This window comes from Macrobrachium nipponense, chromosome 31 (assembly GCF_015104395.2).
Source record: "Macrobrachium nipponense isolate FS-2020 chromosome 31, ASM1510439v2, whole genome shotgun sequence".
NCBI classification, from domain to species: Eukaryota; Metazoa; Arthropoda; class Malacostraca; order Decapoda; family Palaemonidae; genus Macrobrachium; species Macrobrachium nipponense.
Window position 1 is genome coordinate 58,440,482 of NC_061093.1, and position 5,337 is coordinate 58,445,818.

Here is a 5,337-nt window from a genome sequence, read left to right on the forward strand (position 1 = left end):
TCTGTTAATGGTGTGTATACAGTATGGTCGCTGTTAAGTGCTTTAACATATATTTTGCAACATCTCAATTCAAATGTAACATAGGTAAACTCTGGCATTTCTGTAAGGTGAAAATTTTCTTCATTTCTACAAGGCACTGACCAGGTTAATGTAAAAGAATACATAAAAAAAGATTCAAGGTTGTCAGGGCAGTAGGTGGCTTAATAATGATGACATTAGGACGTGCGTGAGAATTCTTTAACCTAAAATTTTGATCACTGAACCGCTTGACCTGAAATGTCTTTCTCTCCTCCTTTGCCCTTCTCTGTACTCGGAGTGTGGGAAAGCATCTGTGTGTTTTGTTTTTTGAGTTAGTCCATAAAAATGCATCACTGAGTCTAGCTTTACAGTGATATAGTCAGGTTTGACTTCTTACCTAGGCATGCATTTCTCCTTGTTGGACGAGGGAGCCAAAACAGAACCAAAAAGAGCCAAGGAGGCGAGAACTCGTTTATTCTTCCTTCTGTCGTATCGCACTGATGTGATTCGGTCCACCCTCGTAGGGTGAAAATCTGCATAGAAAACGGGATAAATTCTACTTGCAGTTACAGCGTTTTTGTCTTGAATGTGGAAAACGTAATAAAAAATCACTAGATGACATATAAAAAAGAAATCATTTCTGATGGTACTTAGATATTAAATCTAAGAATAAGATTGAAACCTGTAGAGAAAAAATTGGGGGAAAAACATTCAGACGTGCCCATTTCTTATGAACGATTTGTGTGAATAATATCTTTAGTTATCTCGTAAATCTTCACCCGAAGGAAACTTTCTTTTCAACTGGGAATATTCTTCTGTTTTCATCAGCAAATAAATCTTCCATAAAATATTTCCTCAATACTTAAAAATGTTAGATAAATATCATTTCTTGGTATAGATAAAAAAGAAGGGAAACAGAAATGAGAGAGAAGTAAAATTAAACTTGGACGTAAAAGCTGATGAGTAAACAGAGAGAGAGAGAGAGAGAGAGAGAGAGAGAGAGAGGAGAGAGAGCTTACCTCGCAATGGTGAAGAGCATTACCGACACCACCAGATAGGCAGAGGCCACAGAGAGCCAAACGTCAGCTGAGACGGGTGACAGGACCTGTAGAAGACTGACGTCTTTTTGGACGATTTCCTGTACAAAATGCTGACACCTGGGGGAATGGAAAGCAGAAATGAATTAACAAAGGATGACAGAACTGGGACCGAGTAATTATTGTGTATACTCAGCCATCGACTCACGTTTCAGAGGGTTGTGGACCATTCTCGGCCTACCGACCCTACCAGTCCACCACTAGGCCTAGACCTGACACCTAAAGATTTCCTGAGAAACTTCAAGACTGTTTACCATTCTGACGTCACCCACTACTACACATCATCTAACAATCACTCCTATGGTCTTTTGAAAGTTTTTTCAAATCCAATTTTTTTTTGAGATTTCTTGAGAAACTTCAAGGCTGTAGCACCATTCTTGCGACAACCACTGCTACACATCGTCCTCAACAATCACTCCTATGGTCTTTTCTTTTAAAAAACAAAATCTTTCAAACCAATTTTTTTTTTGAGATTTCGTTGCTTCATACTTTGCATATTTAATTTTAGACAACATTACCGGTTCTCAATACTTGCCTAAGTTCATCCAAGGAACGGTGAAGTCGACGACTTGCTCCCTTTCGTAAGTGATGGTTAAATCGCCGATAGCGAGGTCTGCTTTCTGGAAGGCGAATGATAAAATAAAGAAAATGTTATGGCTCGATACGGCCCTTCCAATTTGGCAAAATTGTGATAAGAAGGAATATCTGAAACAAGTATATGAAAATAGAAAAACACTCACGCATACAAAGGCACACACATACACACACACTCACACACACACACACATATTATTTATATATATATATATATATATATATATATATATATATATATATATATATATATATGGGTGTATATATATGGTGTATATATATATAGTATATATATATATATATATATATATATATATATATATATATATATATATATATATATATATATATATATATATATATATATATATATATATATATATGTGTGTGTGTGTGTGTGTGTGTGTGTTTGTGTGTGTGTATATAGTATATATATATATATATATATATATATATATATATATATATATATATATATATATACATAAATATATATATATATATATATATATATATATATATATTTATATATGTATATATATATATATATATATATATATATATATATATACATGTAAACCGAACAACGACAAGTTAAATGAAAAATATGCATGATGTTAATTATGAATGATAAGAGAATATTTACCAAACCACTCCCCATATACTCAAGGGTCATTAACGTAATAAAATGAGTATGATCATTGTATGTCTACCGGCTGCTCTATGAGCAAGAACCCATGCTGGCATAAGGCCAACTAAATCTAAAACAACGACAATCTTTGTATGGGCATCAATGCGTGGTAATTAAGGTCTTCTGTCAGTCCCCATTCGTTATTGACCAATATTTGAGTACAAACTTTCCAGCACAAATATTCCTACTCGTCATGGAATCTTTTATCAGCGTCCATTGTTATGTCCAATAGTTTGAGTACAACCTTCCAGCACGAATATTCCTAAGCTGTAATTCAACTGGACTTGAACTGATTAACCTCACCTGTTCCAGCAACTCCCGAATCATTCCGTTCCATCTCCCGGAGTCAGTGTCGAACATTCCGTAGGTCCCGTCATCTGCCAATTTCACGGTGTAGGTGAAGAGGAGCATTTGCGAAATCTCCCTTACGAGGTCAATGCAGAAACCCTCGAGGCGTTGCTGGCTGTCTGTTCCACCGTCTGAGGTCTCCGGGTAGCATGACGTAGGGGGGTTCCTTACGACAAAAAGAAGAAAAATGAAAAGAGTTTTTAGAATTCTCATCTGAGAGGACATTGACATTACATTGATATGCCTATAGTAGATTCACATCAACCGTGCATTTGATGTCTAGGCCAGTCCCTTACGACGCTCCTGCTTGGGTGTTGATAAGCCAATGACAGGGCTGGAATCTCTGTCTCTCGAGAATTCACATAGGGAGGATATATGTTTCACCTAGCCTGAGGGGTAACGTCTTTCAAAAGTATCCCTCAGGATAGAAGGAACATAGATCCTACCCATGTGAACTCCAGAGAGAAACTGAGAGTTTCCAGCCCTGTCACTGGCAAATCAAACAGCCAATCAAGAGCTTCGTAAGGGACTTGCCTAGACATCACGGTTGATGTGAATCTACTACTATAGCTGGATGTCGCAATTAACTGTTTCATCAGTTGCCAAGTGTCGTTAACTTATTCGTGAAGTCAATTACTCCGAGGGACAGAAGGACGAGAAAGCCCACTCGAGTTCCTGCTGCATATTTCCAGTCACGGACTCGTGACCTGAATCGTAAAACAGCACATTACGCTGTTTCGGTTTCTACAGAAATATGCTTAGGCGTCTAGCGACTGCGGATAGCATTTTAAACATAAGTAAGACGAATTACACTGTTGGATATATATATATATATATATATATATAATCATATATATATATATATATATAATATATATATATGTGTGTGTGTGTGTGTGTGTGTGTGCGTGTGTGTGTGTGTGTGTGTGTGCAAAGGTGTCTCTTTGCACGAGCAAGTAAACAAAAGATGATTATATCCCATTACTCTTATATATGGGATACATGAGATAATGTCAGATGGCAAAGTTGAACGAAATTAATCACGGGTGAGAAGAAAAATCCCCGTCAGCTGTTAATCACTGGGGGAAAATACGGAACAAAGGGATGGGTGTGACTTGATTGCGCTTTTTTTAAAAAGTCTCTGAAATATTGCTATTATTAGTTACGTTATTAAAAAACTACAAGGCGGTTCTACCCTTAGCGCTATAGTAGACTCACATCAGCCGTGCATTGATGTCTAGGCCAATCCTTACGACGCTCCTGATTGGCTGTTGATAAGCCAGTGATAGAGCTGGAAAACTCTCAGTCTCTCTCGAGGAGTTCCATACGGCAGGATGTGTGTTCCCTCTCTCCTGAGGTATAAGTCTTTCAGAGAGGTGGAATATACATCCTGCCTATGTGAACTCTCGAGAGAGACTGAGAGTTTCCAGCCCTGTCATTGGCTTATCAACAGCCAATTAGGAGCGTTGTAGAGACTTGGGCCTAGACTTCAAATGCACAGCTGATGTGAATCTACTATAGCCTGGTGTCCTCGCTATTATTATCAGTTCAATCCAGGTTGATCGTCGGTCTTTAACTAGTGCGGAAAAAGGAGTGCTTACAGTTGTGGACCGACACCTCTGTCACGACTGTATGCTTGTGGTTACATTGATGAAATTTCCAAATGTATTAATTTTATTATTGGAGAATTATATCTACAAGTAATTCAAATGCCAGACTTTGACGTACATAACTTAGAACTTTCGAAAGCGTCCTTTAGCTCCCATTTTCGATAAGTCTGTGATGTGAATTGATGTGATGTGATGTGAAGCTTGTTTTGTTTGTTTGTATGTTTTTTTTACGTTGCATGGAACCGGCGATTATTCAGCAAAGGGACTAACCAACGGCTTTACGTGACTTCCGAACCACGTCGAGAGTGAACGTCTATCACCAGAAATACACATCTCTAACTCCTCATGGAATGCCGAGAATCGAACTCGCGGCCACTGAGGTGACAGGCCAAGACGATAGCGATCCACCCGCCACTGAGGCGAGCTTGTTGATAGTTGTTAGACAAGAAAGTATACGGATATTGGACATGAGCTTTATGTCTGTTGGCTAATGATAATTCTTGAACAATTTTCTGAGGATTCTTATGTGGGTAAATTGATCCAATCGTTTGATGGACGTCTGGTGATTTGATGCGGATTTTCTATATACAACAGATGTCTACAATGGTTCCTAGAAAACATTTGGGTTAAGTAAATATATACTGCTGGAGATTGCATCTATTCCGGTGGGAGTATCCTTGATCAATTAGGGACTACAGTTCTTTATCGGGGCTTTTGTAAAAAACGTGAAACTAAAAAAAAAACGTGTATAGATTACAGTATTGACTGTACAGCTTATATATATGGCAAAAATAATCACAATTGGTTCGTTAAGGACTTTTTTGTCTGTCATAGATTAAAACAAGGAGGACGAATCGTGACTTCTGATGAATAGCTTTACAAAATCTGCAACTGTTCATTACAATTAACCTATGTTTGAAGTTTGACAGGTAATCGGTTTTTAAACACTAAATAGCTCGGCTCAAGAAATTAGTTACTC

The 5,337-nt window shown here is 37.7% G+C and overlaps 1 pseudogene; it reads right to left on the bottom strand.

The window, feature by feature from the left end:
* Positions 1 to 3,432, bottom strand: part of LOC135206870 (glutamate receptor ionotropic, kainate 2-like) — a 41,204-nt pseudogene extending 37,772 nt beyond the window's left edge.
* Between the last annotated feature and the right edge of the window lie 1,905 nt (positions 3,433 to 5,337).